This window comes from Neofelis nebulosa, chromosome 6 (assembly GCF_028018385.1).
Source record: "Neofelis nebulosa isolate mNeoNeb1 chromosome 6, mNeoNeb1.pri, whole genome shotgun sequence".
Taxonomy (NCBI): domain Eukaryota; kingdom Metazoa; phylum Chordata; class Mammalia; order Carnivora; family Felidae; genus Neofelis; species Neofelis nebulosa.
In genome coordinates, this window is record NC_080787.1 from 15841744 (window position 1) to 15863201 (window position 21458).

General features: G+C 45.7%; 1 non-coding gene across 1 annotated transcript; it reads right to left on the reverse strand.

Annotated features, from left to right (window-relative positions):
• Positions 1-2455: 2455 nt before the first annotated feature.
• Positions 2456-2520, reverse strand: LOC131515603 (U7 small nuclear RNA). The gene has a single exon (XR_009263657.1). It is a non-coding gene; the product is annotated as a U7 small nuclear RNA (small nuclear RNA).
• Between the last annotated feature and the right edge of the window lie 18938 nt (positions 2521-21458).

Below are 21458 nucleotides of genomic sequence, written 5' to 3' on the forward strand. Positions count from 1 at the left end.
CTATGTTCCATATATTACACCTGCATACACATAGGCATAGGAAAAAAATATCTACCCATAGTTTACCAGTGAGTATCTCTGTGTAGTGGAATTATTGGAGATTTTTATTTTCTACTTAATAATTTTCTGCATTTTTCAGGTTTTCTAAGATAAACTTGAAAAGTTGTATTTGAATTTCCAGTTTCCAGGCCAACCTGCAAAGAGCTGGAAAATGGTCACCCCTGTCCTCCCAACGAGAAGAAAGTGGAACAAGCTAAAATTCAGGGACTCTTCTGGGATCCACCAGAGAATTGAGGTCACAGAGCAAACTGCTGTCCCCAAAACTGGAGAGACAGACAGACACAGAGAATCACAGCTTACATGGAACAGAAGTGCACAGCCGGAGCCAGCATCTGTAGGAACACTTAAACTATAATGGACCAATTACTGGAGGCTCTGAGTGCTCTAGACTGGGGGTTAAGAACTTCTGCGGGGCCTGGTACCAAAGGCCTCCCACCCGCTTTCCTGAGTTTTAAACTCCAGGAGTCCTACCAGGTTCCCACAGTGAAGATGGGTGGAAAATCCCCTCCTGCTTCTGGTTGGGGAGTGGGAGTGAAGGAGTGAACATTTTTAAAGAAGCCCAAAGCATTCTGTTCTCCTCAGAAAAGCCTGCCCTCGAAAGAAACTGTAACCGGATGTAACCGAGGGGGGTTTTGCCAGAACGTAACCAACCAGGGGAAGGGAAATACCCAACTCTGGCTCCCTGGAAGGAAGACCTAAGGACAGGACTGAAAAACACTTTCCCTGCCCCCACACCTTCCCACCACATCAGTCAGGGCTTCTGTATAATAACGGTGATTACAGCTGAAAGACCTGCAGGCCTGTGACCCCATTTAAGGAGTCTCTAGGAAAACCCAGAGACAATGGGGCAGAGAAAAACAGTGACCCCAGAGGGAATTTCACCCTCTGATGCCATAGATACAGCAAAGGGTAAACACAGCCTAACTGCTGGCCAGATTCACACAAAACCTCATGTCAAAAGTCTCACTATCTCAGTTTCTTTCACCCCATATATCATGTCCAGCTTTCAACGACAACAACAAAATACAAGGCGTAATTTAAGGCACAAACCACGGTCTGAAGTGACAAAGCAAGCCTCAGAACCAGACTCCAACAGAGTGACAGAGTTGGGAATTATCAGAATAGGAATTTAGAAATAACAGTGGTCAATATGTTAAGGGCTCTAACAGGAGAAGGAGACAACGCGGAAGGTGGGTGATGTAAACAGAGAGATGGAAACTCAAAGAAAGAATCAAAAGTAAACGCCAGAAAGCTAAAACACTGTAACAAAAATGAAGAATGTCTTTGATGGGCTCCTCAGGGAACTGGACACAGCTAAGGAAAGAATCGGTGAGCTTGAAGATACGTCAGTAAAAACTTCCCAAGCTGTAATGCAAGGAGAAAAAAAAATTGAAAAGGCAGAACAGACTATCCAAGAACTGGGTGACAATTGAAAAAAATGTTTAAGTAATAGCGAGAGAATTTTCCAAAATTAATGACACCAAACCACAGATGCAGGGAGCTGAGAGAACACCAAGTAAGATAAATACCAAAAATTCGACACCTACACATATCATATTCAAACTGTAGGAAATCAAAAACAAAGAGGAAATCTTGAAAGAAGCCAGAGATTTATTTTTTGTTAACTTACCTGCAGAGGAACGAGGACAAGAATTATATCAGACTTCCTTTCAGAAACCATGCAAGAGGAGAGTGGAGTGAAATATTTTCAATGTTGAAAGAAAAATCCACCAAACTAGAATTCTCTACCGCACGAAATGATCCTTCAAACGTAAAGTCATGACTTTCTCAGACAAATAAAAATTAAGGAAATTTGTCACAAGTCGACCTGCCTTGCAAGAAAGGTTACAAGAAATCCTTTGAAAAGATGGACAACGATCTAGGTCAGAAACTCAGATCTGCGTAAAGCAAGGGAGAACATCGGAGAAGGAATGGAAGAAGTAAGCCAAGAGCCCCTACTCACACTAAAGAGGCAGGAGCCCACAGTTAACCTACCATTGTCACCACCACTGCCAAGGTCAGAGCTCTGTGAGGGCAGGGCACACTCTGCTGCTACAGGTGCTAGAACTGCCCTGACCGAGTAGACACCCAGGAGCTTCTGGAAGCTCCATCAGAAGCAGGAAACAAAAAATGGCTTCTTTTCTCTTTCGTTCAACCCCCATCAGTCTCCCACGGATAACTGGGATGGTCTACCCTTTGGTCACCAGGCACTCCCCTCATCACTCTACCCCGTAACAAGGACAGGGACAGCATCACGCATCTGCCCCACGGCAGGCAACTGTTCCAGCTAAGACGAAGACACCCTCACCCTCTTCCTAAGAAGGGAAAGCGCAAATCCTATCCGCTACCATAGCCACCTCTGGGAGATACTACTTTTTTTTTTTTTTTGGGGGGGGGGGGCGTCTTCCGGTAAAGACCAGAAAACCTGCTAGACAAATTCTAAAAGAGCTGTTAACACTAACACTGGGAGATACTACTTCTGCTTCCAGTTCAGCCACAGTCTTGATTTATTGTATTCTATAATCGAAAGACCGAATTGGAAAGTTAACAGCCGCCAACGAAAATGACAGACCTGGAGCCTGATGGACCAAAACAGAAGAGAGAAAGGATGCCAACAGGCGCCAACATTTTTTACATAAAATAGAAGGAAGGAGGGAAGAAATCGGTTTTATACGTTTAGGGGTTGTGGGTTGAATTGCGTGGCCCCCAAAGCTGTGTTCAGGTCCTAGCCTCCAGGCCCTGTGAATGTGAGCCGACTTGGGAACGAGGTCTTTTGAAGACGTAATCAAGTTACGATGAGGCGGTTCTGCGTGAGCAGTGGTACAGACACACGTGGAGAGAAGATGCCACGTGACAGCAGAGGCCGAGACCCGGTGAGACAACTACGAACCAAGGAACATGGAAGTTTGGCAGCAACAGCCGGAAGCTGGAAGAGGTAAGGAAGGACTCTCCCCCAGAGCCTTCAAAGGGAGTTTGGCCCCGTTGGCCCCTTGATTGCGGACTTCTAGCCCCTGAGCACTGTTAACAGAACAGGACAAAAGTTGTATTTACTTGACAGTTTTTACAAGGCGCCCTCCGGATCCCCAGTTGTCCTTGCCTTGCGGTGGCAGCTGGGACACAGTTGGGCGTCTGGATCCCCTCCCCTGGTTTAGCCTCACTTGGAACACGTTTTACCAGAACCCAACTGTACCTTTTATCCCCTAGTACACCATATCCTGACTTCTTTCTTCAAGTATACGTCTAATTTTCAGGCAAATGCTTAGCTGCTGTGGTTTTTAGAAATTTCAATGGGGGCGCCTGGGTGGCTCAGTCAGTTCAGCACCCAACTCTAGATTTTGGCTCAGGTCGTGATCTCATGGTTCGCGAGGTCGGGCCCTGCGTCAGGCTCCGTACTGCCAATGTGGAGTCTGCTCGGGATTCTCTTCCTCTCTGGCCTTCCCTGGCACTCTCTCTCTTTCAGTAGATAAATAAACTAAACAAAAAAAACAAAAAAAAAAAAAGAAAGAAAAGAAAAGAAATTTAGATGAAAGTGTTAAAAAATTTTAGGAGTATTTAATTCTCTCTATGCATTTATTGGACCACTGTTGTGGTTTTTTTGTTTGTTTATTTTTGTTTTTTGCTCATCTAATTTGTACCTGTATTAGTCAGGGTCCCAGCAGGAAGCAAGCGACACCCTAACATTAGGATGATTTGAGGAGGTGGGTGCAGGGTATGGAGAAAGAACGAGAAATCGACCCATTACAGCAGAGCCATCACCAGCCCTGGGACCAAAGGGACACATGACATTTAGATGGAAGAGCGTATCTTAGAAGAAATATCTGGATTCTACCATGTAGTAGAATGCAGGGTGCTAGATGCAGGGGAAAGAGTGATACACACTCTCCTCCCTCCTGTAAGTGGGACTTTACAAGCAGCGGGGAGACAGAGACGCTCAACAAATGACTACGCAAATAACTGTCACAGGCAATGCATGAGTTCCATGAATGAGAAGTAGAGAAGGCTATGAGAGACTTCAGCAGAGCGGTAGGACCTGGTTCCCACCATCAGGGAAGGCTTTTCTGAGAAAGTGATGTTCAAGCTGAAATCTGCGGGATGCAGAGGGTTTCCAGCTACAGGAGTGGACAGGGAGGGACGCGTGTGACCTGATGCGAACAGTCGCTTCTGTCGTTGGAAAAAAAAAATGGCGCATCAAAGTTTCCAAGAGAAACCTCGTATCGTTGAAACTCACCCCCAGGAGGGTGAGGGGAGAGATGTGGAGCTGGAAAATGAGGAGGAACCAAATCATGCAGGGTCTCCAAGGTTGGGTTGTGGATTTGGAACCGTATGAGGAGAGAAAAAGAAAAAAAAAGGATTGTAAATGGGGATGGGATGCCAGGATCTGTCTGCATTTCTAAAAGATTCCTGGGGTGCCTGGTTGGCTCAGTCTGTTAAGTGTCTGACTTTGGCTCAGGTCATGATCTCCTGGTTCATTTTGTTAGTTGGAGTCCCTCATCGAGCTCTGTGCTGACAGCTCAGAGCCTGGAGCCTGCTTCGGATTCTGTGTTCCCCTCTCTCTCTGCCCCTCCTCTGCTCGTGCTCTGTCTCTCTCTGTCTCTCAAAAATGAATAAACGTTAAAAAAAAAAATGTTGTGGTTTGTTGGGGTTTTTTTTGTCCTAAAGACAAGGGCTGTATTTTCTTTTTTTTTTTTTTTTTTTTTTAAACTGAGATACAGTCTTTTTTTTTAAATTTTTTTAATGTTTATTTCTGAGACAGAGACAGAGCATGAGTGGGGGAGGGGCAGAGAGAGAAGGAGACACATAATCAGAAGCAGGCTCCAGGATCTGAGATGTCAGCACAGAGCCCGACGCGGGGCTCGAACCCACGGACCGTGAGATCATGACCTGAGCCGAAGTCGGTCGCCCAACCGACTGAGCCACCCAGGCGCCCCAAGGGCTGTATTTTCTAATCCTGTGTGGTAACCTTACACGAATTGATGCTTAACATATTTATTGAACTGCATTTCAATTCTGTAAGAATGGTGTTTTGGGAATTGTGTTTAGTAGTAATAACTAAAGGAGGGAGTAGGGAATTAAATTTGGGACTGAGCAATACTTACTTCCTTCTGGAAATCTATTTTCTCTGATTACTGTATGTCATGGTCACATAAAATGAAAAAAGATACAATTTCTGAAAACAGCATAATAACATCAGCATGGAGAAAACAGTATTTCTAACGGATACTGGTGAAAAGCATCAGCAATGAAATCAGACCGAATGAGTTTGAATTCCGGTTTACTTGCTGTGGGTCCTTGAGCAAGTTACTTAGCCCCTCTGTGCCTCAGTTGTCTTATCTGCGAAAAGAGATTATGATAGAACCCAGTTCATCTTTTTGTGGTAAGATTACAAGAGAATGCATTAAGAGCTTGTCAAAGACTGCCAGGCACGGTTAAGTGCTCAATGAAAGTCACCTATTGCTAATTGCATACAAATTTCATGGTGTGTATAAAAAGTGGCTTTCCCTGACTATAAAATACCTAGCTCTTTAAAATGTTCCCGTTCCTTGATTCCTAACAGTAGCTATTGTTTATGTGCTCATAATAATTACACAATGGCAATATGACTTTGACAAAATGTTTAATGCGTCAGGGTTGGTTGGGCTCATTATAACAAGTAATAAGATCCCTCCCCAATATCAAATTGTTTTCAGATACGTTCTGGATAATGCATTTTAAGAAATGCTAAACCTAACAACACATAAGCCCATGGCACGTCATTTTCCTTGATTTCCAGGTGATAAGAAGTGTTACTAACCATGTCTGGGGTTCACAAAGAGTCATGGTCTTTATCCTTTTTCCCTCTTGCCCATATCTCAACTGCCAGGCAGCTGTGCATTTTAATACTGTTTCTTCCCCAATCTCTCCCCATGTATTTGGAAGTGAAAATATGCACATCAGTGCTTGAACATTCACACAAATTGATTACTGAGGCTCATGAAGGTTAAAAGCTATCCTTTAGCTCAGTAGACAAGAGACTCTCCTTCTTCTACCTACAAAACAAGATTTCTAGTCTGTCAGTTTCATAAATCACTCTCCAACCAGTGCATGACAGATAAAGATCAGAGAACAAGTTAGCGCTGAACTGGTTACAGATTGGAAATCAGGTGACAGCAGGCTCTATTGTTTCTTCTGTAATGTACCCCAAATGGGGACGCTTTTGTGCACGGGGGAGCACAGCCCATACTTGTTGACAGAATTATTTTTAGAAAGTAATGCTTTCCCATTTATAAAACCCAGAAAGAGGCAGCATAGTGTGTAGGCGGTAGTTCTCAACCCCGGCTGCCGATGAAAATTACCTGTGGAGCTTTATAAAATGTGCAGATCCCATGACCTCACTCTAAACCAATGGTTCTCAGCCTGGGCTGCACATGTGAATCGCCTGGGGAGTTTTTGAAAACCAGGAGACCTGCCAGGCGGCCCCACCCGGGACCAATTGCATCAGAATCTCTGGGGGAAGGGCCTGGAGAGAGGCATTGCTTAATCAGCTCTCCAGGTGATTTCTAATATATAGCCTGGCCTGAATACCACCGTTCTAGATGTTTTGAATTCACTTATTCATCTAACAAACATGTACTGACTGCTACTATAGACAAGGCATTGCTGGCCTCAGAGCAGTTAAGGACATAAACACTTCCCTGCTCTCCTGGGATTAGAAATCGGAATCAAAACCTTCAGACGGGGGGCCTAGGCATCTGAAATATCTAGAAGCTAATCAGCCAAGATTGAGAATCATCAGTGGGGGTAGCAGAGAGAGCAGGGAGTCCGATGGCTGTGTTTGAATCTTGGCTCCTCTGTTCATTGGCTGTTTGATCCTGGGTAAGTTATGTAACTGTTCTAAGCCTCTGCTTCCTTATCTTTAAAATGGTGGAAAGCAAATCTTCTGTTCTAAGGCTGTTAACGTGTTCTAAATAATAATTTCCGAGAATTGATAGAAATCTCAGCGCAGTAGCTGGTACCTAGGAGGCATTCAATAAATGTTAGTGTTCTCCCTTTGTCTTGAAAGCGACATGTATGCTAAGTACCTATGATGTACTATTGAAATACCAGATATTGGCCCTGGCTTTCCAGGAGTTACGGTGTGATAAACAATTAGTCGCCTCATCATACATAAGCTATTCCTAGGTGTGTGTTGTGGGTTTCTTTCACTGACGCAAGGGTTCCGAATGGAGAGAAATAATCACTGAAAATCAGGAGCCAGAGAGTTCCTAAAGAGGAAGAATTTGAGAGGGGTTGTAGAGGTGGGTATGTTTTGCCAGAAGAGGAGAGGGGGGTTAGCACAAGCTGAGGAAACAGCACAGCGAAGGAAACTTGTAGAAGATACCTGAAGGCAGGTCATGTTTAAAAGAGACATATACCTTTTCACCATTATTCGACACGTGTCTATGCATGTCATTGATCAAGGGAGTGGAGTTTACCTTTTTTTTTTCAGTATCTGCACGAATTACAGTGTAAGGGCTTTATGTACTTAAGAACATGTATGAGGTTTATGTTTGGAATGATATATCCATTTGCTTTATATGCATATTCCTCAACATGTTATTTCGGAAAATGCTGCATGCATCTATTTATTTCTACTTGCGTTCTCCTTGGGGGTACCAGTGTCTTCGCAGACACTGAAACTCGCTAGCCTCATAAATAACAATGAATTTTCCCAACACGAAGAACAAAGAGCTGAATCAAGATGACATCATCCTTCTCACAGCGAATTTTCATTCAGGTTAGGAGCGAAGCCCTGCTAGAGATTTGTCCAGAGTATTAGTCCCTGACCAATTGTAAACGGCCGAGAGAGTGGATTTGTTTAAAAGCAAGCCTGTCTGGCTGTTCGACGAAGGCAGGGAGCACCTCGCAGTAGCCGCCTCCTACCAGGCGGACCAGCGTCACGTTCCAGCCTCCACTGCAAGGTCTGGACCTCCTCGCAGGCTCTGTGGACTGTGGCTGACGGCGTATCCCTCCTCTGCTGGGATTACTTGGAATGACCTACTTTGAAAATGGTGTGAACTCGGCCCAGCGCCAAGGAGTTGGGGTGCAAACAGGCCTGCCCAGAGGGCTTCCAGCAGAAGAGAGCAGTCTCAGTGTCTCTCTCTCTCTCTCTCTCTCTCTCTCCCCTCCAGGAGCCTTGTGTACGGTTTTGATTGGGGGCGGGGGTTGGGGAGGGGTTGCTCTTTTTTTTTTTTTTTTTTTTTTTTAAATTCCCAGGGCCTTGGCTGTTACAATTCATCTTTCTGCTCTTGGAGTGCGGGCTATTGATTGGCTGAGCCTGATGTTTACGTCAGAGAAAGGCAGCCAATCAGAGCAGGACTCTGCCTGTCTCCCTGCAGCAAACAGCTGAAGTAGTAATAAACAGGAACGCGAGGTAGAGCCCGAGCCCAGCTGCAGCCGGCTGTGTGCTTTCCAGGGCAAGGCCAGGAGAGAGCACAGGGACTCAAAGCTGAATGACAGATCAGGGGCCTCCCGAGGCCAGGACCTTGGCCCCCCACGTGGAGCGTTGGCTAAGCCTCCCTTCCACCCAGGTTCACTTTACTCTGAGTATCTGGCTTTGGAAACCACCATAGATGGTTCTGGGGCGTGGGAAAGGAAGAAACCGGGGGCGGGGGAACGGAACAGAAATGTTGGCGATTACCTTACCTCCACCACTTGCAGGGATGACTCTAGATAATCCTATTCTCCCCCTGCCCTCAGGACTGCCCACCAAAAAAAGGAAGGCAGCGTTCAATCTAAGGGATTTATCAGTACTCATAAATCAGCTTAAAAATGACTTTTTTTATTTTCCAAAGCAGCTGCCCTGCATTCAGAATAGGTAAATTCCAAGTGCTTACCATCTGATAAGATTTTTTTTTAAAGTGAAGTATTTGTTTATACACATATGAAGAGAATAGAGTCTGGCTTATCAACTTTTCCCTCAGGATACTTAGAGCATAGTCATTTATTTGTGTTGAATCAGCTTGGGCTGTTATGAAATACGAAGGAAGGGAGAAATTCTACTTTACCTCTTATATTTGAACTTAAAATGGAATACTCGGGATTTATCTGTAAAGCCCATTTAAAAGTATATACAGTTGACCCTTGAACAAAATGGGGATGGGGGTTAGGGGCGCTGACCCCTATAAAGTTGAAAATCCTCCTATAACTTTTGATTCCCTAGAACCTTAGCTGATAGCCTACTGTTCACGAGAAGCCTTACCCATAACATAAACACTGAATTAACATGGATTATGTATGTTATATGTATTATATGCTGTGTTCTAACAATAAAGTAAGCTAGAGAAAAGAAAATGTTATTAAGAAAATCATAAGGAAGACAAAATACATTTAAGTACTGTACTATGGGGTGCCTGGATGGCTCAGTTGGTTGAGTGTCTGAGTCGGTTCTAGCTCAGGTCATAATCTCACTGTTGTGGTATCGCGCCCTCCTCTCTCCCTCCCTCCCTCTCTGCCCCTTTCCCACTTGCTCTCTCTCTCTCAAAATAAATAAACTTTCTAAAAAATGCATTTACGTACTGTACTATAAAAAATCCACACGTACATGGACCTGTGCAGTTCAAACCTGTGATGTTCTGGGGCAATTCTGACCTGCTGCTCAGAGTGCTTCTCTCCCTGTTTATTTGGGTTTTTTAAAGGCGTAAAGACATCCCCCCCCCGCCCCGCCCCCACGATTCTCCACTCTGAAGTCCCCTCAGTGGCCAAGGGCTCCTGTGAAACCCACTACCTTCAGTTTCCTCTGGGCATTCCGGTCTTTTTCAGACCTTGGTTTATGGACTGCGATCAGTTGAGGGCTGGAGAAACTTTCCTGAAAGAAAGACCGAGCAAAATGTTAAAAATGGAATCGTCACCCCGAAATGCTAAGCATGATTCTTCACATAAATTCACAGTTGGTAGCACGCTGGTAAATGTTGGCAAAAATGCGCTCTAAGGGTTTTAAAACAGGAAAAGATGAGCAAATTTTGTACCTATCCTGAAGTGTGTTCTGAATCTCTTCCGTGCATCTTAGGCTCGCTGTTGCTGGCACTGGCCCCCTCCCACTTGCTCTGAGGGCAAACTGCATGGGGGGGGGGCGGATGAGAAAGAGGGGGAAAGCAATAGCGTTACAACATGAGTTCAACACACAACAGTTACTGACTATACTCACCATATGGGCCAGGCCGGATCCTTACGTTATCTTTGGCAGACTATTGTCTCTTTCTTCAATCTAACTCCTTGGGGCCTTTTAGCTGACAGATATAAGAATAGAAGCTACAATGAAGCTGACAATTTATATCAGGAGGAACACTCACACAAGCCTCACCCTGGCAGTTTTAATTTAAAATGCTGAATGGAGATGGCTGTGACTGAGACTTGATGGCTTCCAGGCAAAAAAAAAAAAAAAGACCCACACTCCTCTGGTGGGACAGTAGGCATGTCTGCTGGGCCACCAAGCCCTGCACTGAGAACGTCCTCTTGGATGCAGGAGTAGAGCCAACTAGAGGAGAGGAGAGGAGAGCCAAGGGCTGAGAAAGAGAGAAGGGCCAGTAAAGGAAGACAGAGTCAGGAGGCCACGTGTCTGTTAGTGTCTGAACCTGGGGAAGAGTCCTAATGATGGAGACAGGGCTCTGCAGGCAGCTTAGCCATGGGGGATGGACACGTCTAATGTGGTTGAGTAGACACGTCCATATTTTTTTCCCCCAAAAAAGTGGAAGTGGTTTCTGTTTTCATTTTACAGACCAAGTGAAATGTTGTAGGCTTTGTGAGGTTCTCTCTCATCAGTCGCTAATATTCATTAATGTATTAAACACCTGCATGCATGTGGTGTTTCGTGACGTGTCACTCAAGAGCGGGGCAGCCCTAAAGGAATATGGAGGTGCACACAAAGACAAGGGAGTGTCTTCACGCCCTTGATGGTAGTGCCACATCTTCCTCCTCTTTCCCCCCCTTGAAGTTTTGTAAATGTTTCTATTTAGAACATCTGCTTAACTTTCACTAGATCAGCCACAAGAATAATGAATACAAAGAGGGGAAGGAAAAAGAGTAAAGAAGGAGTGAAGGTTTGGATGCTCAGACAAGCCATAAGACGCTTGAACATTTCACGTGGACTAAGCCATCCTTTGCCTGACGAAGAGACCGCTCACCTACTGCTAAAAATTCCCGAGCTTCTATTTTCCCTCCGTCCTGAAGTTTTTCAAGTTTTTGAGCAAAGACCATAGAACCAGAAATTCACAAAGGGTCCCTCTCCTGTCCAGGTGGTCTGGCGTACGTGGAGACCCTTCTTCCCTTCTTCTCTTTCTTCCTCTCTGTCCTACATATCACCTGTTTAAAGAACCACATTGAATTCGGTGGTCGTAAAAGGAAATACTATAAGACAGACCTGGAAGAAAGAAGATATATCATCCATACCTATAGCAGAGATGGTAGTGACTGGGCAAGAGCAGGGAAGGAACATTCCATCACCTCTAGGGGGAGGGACATACCATGATGAGGAAGGAGAGAATTCTAATTCAATATCAAGGGTGAAAATTTTTGAAGCCTTCCAAAGATGTAGGCAAACAAACCTGAAGTGTGTTTGGGGACATAGCTGTGATTAGATTTTGCTTTATCATCTTCCATACAAGGAAGATCATTCGTAGGCAGACAATAGAGTGTTGTCAGCTTTTCAGTGGGGAATCCAGGTATAGCATCCCCTAATGCCCAGATCCCAGGAAGATGCCGAAAGGAAAGCAGGAAGCTATATTCAATGCATAGAAATAAGAAAAACACGGTGTTACGAGGTCTCAGTCACAAAGAGAAGGAAGAAGTGAGGGTACAAATATCAATTAATGCTTAGTAGGGGCTTCGTAATCGCTGGTGACAGAACTATGGTTTAGCAAGGAATTCTCTTTCGTTCCATGATTGCCAGTGGGGAGGACTGGTCCACGTGTTGGAAATATCTATACTGCATCATTGTGGGAAGGATGTTCATTTCATCTAGGAGATGGCAAAAAATGAGCTCAAGCCGGTCACCGGGTGTCAGAGCGGCAGGAAAGTGATTTTCTTCTTTAGATTCTGCGCTGAGGTCTGCTGGCACCCTGCATTAATATGAAATTAACAACACATCACTCACCTGGAACTTAGCATCTAAAAAAAGCTCACATTGTGCTTCAAGCCTTTTATTACCAAATAATAGAAGTCATGAGGTTAAAGTTTGTTCCTGCAGGGTTCCCTGAGACATCCGTCCAATTTTACGTGGGGGATGAATGTCTACGCTGTGTGCATCTTTGTCAGTTGAAGATGGGATCAAAGAGCTGGTGGTTCAATATTAAGGCTCAGTCCCTCACGCCACCCCACCCCAATCAAATATATATGATTTCCTGCTTGCAAGGCACTCCGGAAAAAAAATTTTTTTTTTTCAAATAAGAAATACCTTTTATGTTCCCGTTCACTGTCATTATTATTATTTGCTGTGTCTCAACGGTATGACTCATTCCAACTAAAAGCCCCCAGGAGAATAGAGGAGAAAGGCTAAGAAGCAAATTTCATTCAATAAATTACTATTGGGCTCTTACTATGTTTGCCACCAGGCGGCTAGAGTCCCCGCAGGGTTCGCAATCCTGTGCGTGGGCTATGTCAGGCGGAAATGCAAATAACTCTAAATCAGGGCAGAGTAGGCTAAGTATCTTACCAAAGTTGGTAAAAATGTGGAAAAGGGGATAGGTCGCCATATGAAAAGGCCCAGCCAAGGTTTCCTAGAGAAAGTGGTAAATGGAAAAGGGTAAGTAAGCCAGATATCAGCCGGGATCCTCACCACCCCCCCCCCCCCGCCCCTCCTCCCCTGGCGGGGGCCAGATGGAGGTCAGACTGGCCTGTATCCGGACTCGAGGTCCAGCCCTCCGCGTCACAGCCTCCCCATTCCTGCCTCCACTTGGCATCGTTCACCAGTCCTTGGTTTTAATACTCCTCCAGGTGTCCTGCCTTGTCCCTTCATTCTCCTCTTTGCTGCCTCCCTGCCTTTTTCCTCTGGGGAGAGAGGCAGAAAAACCCAGATTACCTTCATTTGCTTAAACACCATAATTCATCCTATATTTTATCCTCCACTCTTCCTTCCGATGAAGGACTGGGGCCTACTTTTCCCAACAAATCGATCCACTGATGTACTGTTTCCTTACCGAAAGACTTGCTTCCCACCACCCCCCCCCCCAAAATAAATTCTGGTTTGATACACTTTTATTTTTAACTCGCTGAAATGACAGTTTTGCAAGGCAGCGCTGGAAGAGAAGGCCATTCCTAGGGTCAGAAGTTATAAGACCCGGAAGAATTCTTACAGATTTTTCAAATACCTGTGTCTCATTTTACATATAAGAAAACAGGCTCGGGGCTGCTCAGGGAGGTGGATTTAATGGGGTAAGAACTCTGCCAGGTCAGTGCTATGAAGGTATAGAATTAGAGAACAAGGCATTCATTATAGCAGGCGGAGTTAGGAATGTTGTAGGGTCGCATGGATGCTCGGTCTTCACTGTGATGTGCATAGTAAAGGTAGCTTCTTTATTTGCTTGTAAGTGACCTCATAAGCCGCCTATCCCACCTCCCAGGGCCAGTAGAAACAACCTAGACTTTTACGTAACAATATCTCAGTCTCTACCAGTTTAGCTTCCTTCAAGTTCAAACACTGCCAATTCAAAGTTCAACTCCCCGTTAATGTGGGCTGACTCAGACTCTATAAAGTAAACATTCAGTCATATGGAAGACACAGCAGGTTCTATGGCAGAAGAGAAAGGTCCTTTGAACTATTGCTGGAACTCTCCCGGAATATGCTAAAACTGGGGTGCTTTACGCACTGGTGACCACAAAAGAGCAGCTGGTCCAGCCTGACCTGAGGGTAGTATGCTGGTCCCTGCCCCTAATAGCATCCGAGCCTTGGTGGAAATCTTCAACCATAAAGGCCTCTTTTTTTTTTCCCCCAAACCTAGGGCATCGGCGGGGCCTTTGAGACAGCCAGATAGTGGAGAATACGAAGGACTAAACGGCCAGGAGATGTTTCCCTGGGGCAGAGTGTCAAGGTGACCTCACGTCTTTAGGAAAACTCCAGCCTTGGGCTCAGCGCCCTTTGGAAAACAGTACTAGCTTGGAGGTGGTGGCAGAAAGTGGGTAAGAGATGACTCCCAGGCAGCGTTTCTGGTTCCATCCAAGTCCTCCCATAGTCCTGGTGATTCAGTATCTGTTGGGGTGATCTATGCAGCACTTAACTTTTTAGACTAATTTTTTTTTTAACGTTTATTTATCTTTGAGAGAAAGAGCATGAGTGGGGAAGGGGCAGAGAGAGAGGGAGACCCAGAATCCAAAGCAGGCTCCCGGCCCCGAGCTGTCGGCACGGAGTCCAACACGGGGCTCGAATCCACGGACCGTGAGATGGTGACCTGAGCCGAAGTCGGACGCTCAACCGACTGCGCCACCCAGGCGCCCCTTTGTTTTTGTTTTTAAGAGAGAGAAAGGGAGTAGGAGAGAGGGGCAGAAGGAGAGAGAAAGAATCTTAAGCGGGCTCCATGCTCAGTGTGGAGGCTGATGCAGGGCTCGATCCCATGACCCTGGGATCATGACCTGAGCTGAAACCAAGAGTCAGACGCTCAACCTACTGAGCCACCCAGGCGCCCCAAGACTTGTTTGTTTGTTTGTTTGTTTGTTTGTTCTCAGCAAGTGCCCAACTGCTCCAGCACTACGTTGGACAGCTACCGATGTTCTTGCAGCGTCAGAATCTAAACTGTAAAGTACTTTGTGAAGTGATGGCATCTAAGGACCTACAAAAGCAAGGGAGCATCTGGATGTTCTCTGTGTCTGACCATGTCTGCGCACAGCTTTTCTTTGTATATGAGGATGGCCAGGCAGGCGACACCAACGTTAATACTGGGATCCCAAGATACGGAGGGCAATCACGCATGTGATCAGAATCATGCATGTGAAATCATGCAGGTTTTCACAAACTGAGGGGGCCCCAGCCCTTGTATGAACCCTGTGCCCATCAGAATCCATCTGCCCTCACAAAAGGCAGGCTTCCTTGAGGAATCAAGGAACAATTACCAAGGGACAGCAAAAAAAAAAAATGGAAGAGGCATCCTTCAAGATCCAGACTGACCCAGAGATTACTCCACATTTGGATGGTCCAGACTGACTCCCTCCCCCGATTCTCTCAGTTGACTTCACACTGTTTGTAAATAAAACAATAAAGACACGTTGTGCTCTACCTTACTTCCTTCTTTCAGCTCTCTCGCTCTCTCTCCCTCCCCTTTCCCACAACAGTTATTGAAGCCACCTCCTCCAGTCCCCTGTCCTGATATGTCCCCACGTACCTCACTCTCATCTGCTACTTCATGGGGAAAACAGAAGCCAGCAGGAAGGAATGACTCTATACCTACAATTTTGCAGGTGTCTGTGCCCATTCTCACTACCTTCCCATGATGAAAGGAGGAAGTCCCTCCTTCGAAAGCCAGTCCCTGCATCCGAGCTACATGGTTCATCATGGCCGGCACACTCGGTAACCTTACTCATCAATCATCGCCTCTCCCCTGCTTCTTCCTCAACACTATCGCTCCTAAAAACCTTGTCTTTGAGCGTAACACAAAATTCTCCTTGCTTCCCTTCTCATTACCTCTCCACCTCTCTCCCTCACTTCAAAGCCAGGATTCTTGAATGTGCTTTCCATGCTGGCTGCTTATGCGTCCCGACAACCCATTGCCTCCTTCAAGTGCAGCCTGGTCTCTGTCCTCACAATGTTTAAGCAGTTCTCTCCAACATCTCCAAAGGCATTTCATTGCTGAAGCCAGGGGACACCTTTCAGCCTTATCTTACTTGACAGCTTTATCGTATTTGCACAATGGAACATCTCTTCTTTTTGAAAACATGCCCTTCTCTCGGCCTCTTTTGCTTTCCCTTAATGTCTCTGGCTACTTGCCGGTCTCTAGTCATTTCCTCCTGCCTCTGCCACTTCTCACTGTTTCAGGCCCACTCCTCTGCTCTCTTTACACACTAAGCCTGGACACCCATCCCATCCTTGACGCTCCTTCTCCTTATTCTCTATAAGGAATATATTTCCACATCCTTCATCCTACTTCCGTGGTGTGTCAGCCAGCCCTGGCTGCCATAACACAATACCACGAACTGGGTGGTTTGAACACAGAAATTTTTTTTTGCACAATTCTGAAGGCGAGAAGTCCCAAGTCGGTCATGGTCAGTTTCTGGTGAGGACTCCCTTCCAGGCTTATAGAGGGCTGCCTTCTTATAGTGTCCTCGCCTGGTAGAGATAGAGTGCAAGCCCTCTGGGGTCTCTTCTTATACGGACACAGATCTCCTCGTGAGCCCCCCACCCCCACCCCGACCTCATCTAAACCTAATTATCTCCCAAGGCCCCACCTCCAAATACCATCATATTGGGCCTTAGGGCGTCGATGCATTGTGGGGGAAGGGTATGTAATTCAGTCAGTAGCATGATGCTCTGAAATTCTTCTGCCTTTCCCATCTCTGCTGCCATTTTTCTTATCTAGATTATTTCAATAGTTTCTCAGCTGGGCTCTTTGCCTATGTTATCTCCTTTAAAACCATTCTCCGTCCTGGAGCTAGACTGATGGTTTTGAGTCAGAAATCAGGTCTCATTAGTCCCTTGCAAAAGATTTTAGTACTTTCTGATAGACTTCCTGTAAACTCTACACACTTTGATGGAGCACAGAAATCCCTTCATGCTTGGACACCAGCTTATCTCTCTGGTTTGACCCCTCTCTCCCTTCCGCCTTGTACTCAGCGATACCTCCATAGCACTTAGGGTTCTGTGGACACACCCTGCTTATTAAATTGTCCACATTTTTTTTTTTTAACATTTGTTGATTTTTGAGAGAGAGACAGAGACAGAGCACGAGTGGAGGAGGGGCAGAGAGAGGGGGAGACACAGAATCCAAAGCAGGCTCCGGGCTCCAAGCTGTCAGCACAGAGCCCGTCTCGGGGCTCAAACCCACAAACCAGGAGATCATGACCTGAGCTGAAGTGGGATGCTTAACCGGCTGAGCCCCCTAGGTGCCCCAAATTGTCCACATTTTCAAGACTCAGCTTAGATGTCACCTCCTCTCTAGCAAGCTTTCCATGACTCTTTGGCTGGATTAGGTGTTTTTCCTAAATATCTCCACAGTGTTCACCTCTTTCTCCACCCTTAGCCAACATGGTCAGAGGTCATGGTTTTTTACTGGTCTGTCTCCTTGACGTGGCTATAAGCTTTTTCAAGGGCAGCAGCTCATTCCCAACTCCTCACTCAATGCCAAGTTTATGGTGCAGCCCTGAGCACAAGCAGATACTTTGTGTTTGCTTATTACGTGAAAGCAATTTGGTGCAACTTCTTTTATTGATGAGAAAACTAACAAAGAGAATATAAGCTCTCACTCGAACAAAGCCCAGCTGGCAAAGGAGCTCAGGAACAAAGGCTGTCGCTATCCATGAGTCAGCTATCAGCTTTTCCAGGGCCGGTATTGACACCCCTGGAAAAAGTGATTAGAATCAAATTATTTTGCTTCTTTGGGCCTTTGTCTGTAAAATGAAGAGGTTGCACTAAATCATCTCCTAAACTTCCTTCTAGGAAGGAAGGCTAAGGTTTTATCATTTCTTATATGGTGACCATACATGTCTGGTTGGAACTTTTCAGAAGTCACCGACTTAGGATCTTTCTTACTCTACCAGAAAAGAATTTGGGGATAGCCTGGGTTTATAGGGACCCTAGGCAATCAAGGCTTCTCTTCCCTGCCCATTCATTTTTGTCATTAATTCAACATTTATTGAGCACCTGATGTGTACCAAGCATATCATGCTTTTCAGCTTCGACATTTCACAAGTGCTGAGAAACAACAAGTTCCAAGGACACAATTCTCTGTGAAGACCATTTCCTGTCTAATTTTCCACACTCCAGATAGAAATGCAGTGGCTTCATAGGGGGAAACTGTATAGAAGGCACTAAGAACCGTTCTATTCGGTTGCATTTAGAAATGGTTATGTAACTACTACATTGAACAAGCATGACTCATAGGATGTAATCAATCATAAAGCAAGACTTCAAATGTATTCCCCGGAGTGAACACTTTCTCTGCTCTTAGATGAAATTTAGACCAACGTTTTATTCTCTAGTCACTTCCGGGTCATAAAATGTCCTTTGGCCAGTCATCGGCATGTCTAGCTTCGGGTGGCAGTAACAACATCAATTTGTTTTCGCACTTAGACTTCTCCCTTCCTCGGCTCAGCCGCCTACAAAAGGCTGCAACCCGGTGAGAAGAGCAGCCCGTGGCCTCACTTTTCCCCATCCCTGCATCTTTCATCTTTCTAACGGGGATTTCACTCCTCTCTCGGGTTGGAGCAGTGGGAGGAAGCTGGGGAAGGCAGAGAAGCAAATCTCTCACTTGTCTTCTCTGGCCTCGACAAGCATTCAGAGTTGCCTCTCTCTAGTTGGGGTTTCAAGACACTGCAGGGTAGGGTTTTTCTAACCCTGTCGACAGATGGAGATGTCTTCATATGGCTGATCACTTACTCTTCCCTCAGACCGCGGGAGTCTGGCACCAACGCCAGTCTTTTTTTTTTTTTTTCTTCTGGTCCCCCGTCCAGATGACCCTCTTAGAAAGGACACAAGATAACCTCCTGCCTGCTTTCTCTCATGGGTGGTCCACGTCTTATCCAAGGGAATCACTCACACTTTCTTTGCTCCCGAAGCCTTGGAAGAGCAAGGGGGGCAAACACCCAACACACAAGACTACTCTGTGCAAACCAACCCTTGCCTTGCACCCCTAGTTCTCCTTCTTAATGTACTTTCTGATTTATGTAAGAAGCTGCAAAGTCACGTAATCAGCTTTTGACAACCTCCTTTGCAAATTTTGCAAATGAAGGTCTCCCACCTCCCTTAAAAATGTGATATCGACGCCTCGGTGTTTTAGCTGAAACGTTTGGTTCTTTTACATTATACCTGCCTTGCAATGTTGGAATGGCCAATCCCTCATCACATTTTTGGTCTGCATTCACTGGGTCACTGTGACAAGTAGCCTTGTCCTCCCCCTGGTTTCCTTACCTAAGAGAAAGTTCATATGAATTTTCATATGACATTATTTGCATAATCTGGAAACGGGGCCTCGTCTGAGCTTCTTGGAGCTGCCATGATAAAATATCACCAACAGGGTGTTGGAAGCAACAGCACTTACATGTCACAGTCCCGGAGGCCACAGTCTGAAATTAAAGCGTTAACAAGTCCACATCCCTCCAAAGGCTCTGAGATAGAATCTGCTCTAAGTCTCTCTCTTAGCTTTTGGTGGTTACTGGCAATCTTTGGCTTGTGGCTACACTGCCTCAATCTCTGCCTTTGTCTTCACATGAGGATTCCCCTATATGTCTGTGTCTCTGCGTGGCCTTCTGCTCTTTTTTTTTTTTTTCAGAGAGAGAGAGAGAGAGAGAGAGAGGATCCCAAGTAGACTCCACATTCAGCTTAGAGCCTGACATGGGACTCAAACCCATGACCTTGCGATTATGACCTTAGCTGGAATCAGGAGTCAGAGGCTCAACGTACTGGGCCACCCAGGTGCCCCCCTCTGCACGGCCTTCTTATAAAGACATCAGTCATTGGATTTAGGGCCCATCCTAACCCACTATGACATCATCGTAACTTGATTACCTCTGCAAAGACCTTATTTCCAAATAAGGTCATAATCACAGGTTCCGGGTGGGCTTGGGTTTGGGGAGGGGGGGGGTACACTCTACAGTCCAATACCGATACTGAAATATATTCTGTAGAAATGTTCAAAATCAGTGCATATACCACGTGGCACGTTTTTCCCCCCCGGTAATTTTTTTTGATGGAGGGATTACATTAATTTCCGAAAGGCCCATGGAGATAGTACCTCTGGGTTTCACCGCCTAGCAATAGTCATATGCATAGAGGACTATGACAAAAGCGGGCATTCAAACAGCTTAATAAGCACGGTTATGTATCGTATGGGAGAATCGGTGCAAACTAATATAGCTACCCTCGAGATGGGCGAGCGGATGCTTTTTCCGCAGCTGAATCGGGAGTGGTACGACGTAGTATTTTTTGATTTTTGCCACGTGACTTGTGAAACCAAAAGAGATTCAAAAAAGACAAACGACGTTGTAATTTTGAGTGGTTTGACTATAACTACGCATGCCGAAGTTGTAGCAGCGCTCGTAGTGATATGTCGTTCTAGATAATTATCCATTTCGAGGCCTCTGCAACATTTTAGATATTTTTCCTGGGACTGCCTCCTCCCCAACCCCGTACCGGATTTCCCTTTTCCCAGAAGTTCAAGTGGTCGGTTGGAATTTCGTTCGAATGATGACGTAACGGCAGACATGCAACGGAAAGCAAGTAAAGGAGAACTTTCCTCATAATATCCGTTCTTCTGTAAGACATTTGGATTCTTGGGGAAGTGTTGTGTATGTAAATAATGGAAACAACACCCACACCATTACTTAGCTACTGTGGGTGCTGCCACACTTTTTTCTTCCTGTTTTCTTCCTTTCTTTTTTAAATCACCGTAAGAATAGTTCTTTGGAATAAAGATGATGCAACAGTCTTAAAGATATAGTCGGCGCTCTCTGGTATTAATTAATGGAGAGTAGCGTTTATTGAGAAACGGTCCTCTATAACTGATAGCCAACACGACTGGTTCGAACCGCATGGCATTCTGAATCTGCGCTGGCTTAAAACACGGCGGCAGGTCGGGGGTGGGGGGGCTGTGTGGCTCAGTCGGCTGAGCATCCGACTTTGGCTCAGGTCATGATCTGGCGGTTTGTGAGTTCCAGCCCTGCGTCGGGCTCTGTGCTGACAGCTCGGATGTGCCTGCTTCGGATTCTGTGTCTCACCCTCTCTCTGCCCCTCCCCTGCTCATGCTCTGTCTCTCTCTGTCTCTCAATAATAAATAAACGTTGAAACACAGCAGCAGGTGTGACACACATTGTACAATGTTCCTCCATAAATTGAGCATGGCAGGAGGTATACAACTCTCAAAGTGAAATGGTTACATGGTAACCAGACAAATGATTGGGCTTCTATATGGGTTGGCCTGTTTCTATAAAATAAGTCAGGCAGTAAAGAAGATTTTTTTTCTCCGCTCTGGAGAAAGGACCGTAAGTGCAAGTTACACAAAAGCTCTGAGCACAGTTGTACTCAGTAGTCTTCTAGGACTTTCAGAATATCTGTTACCTAACAGGCTCCAAGGGCACTGTTTGAAATATCAAGGCGCACTTGGAAGCAGGTCCGTGGAGCCCTGGTCATAAATGCCAAGAGAGAGAAGGGACTGAAGCCTGCTTCCCTTGGTCTCTGCTGGCCTCCTTGGGTGCAGGACAGGCCGTGACCACATCAGCACAGACCATGGGAAGGAAGAAGAAGCCAGGAT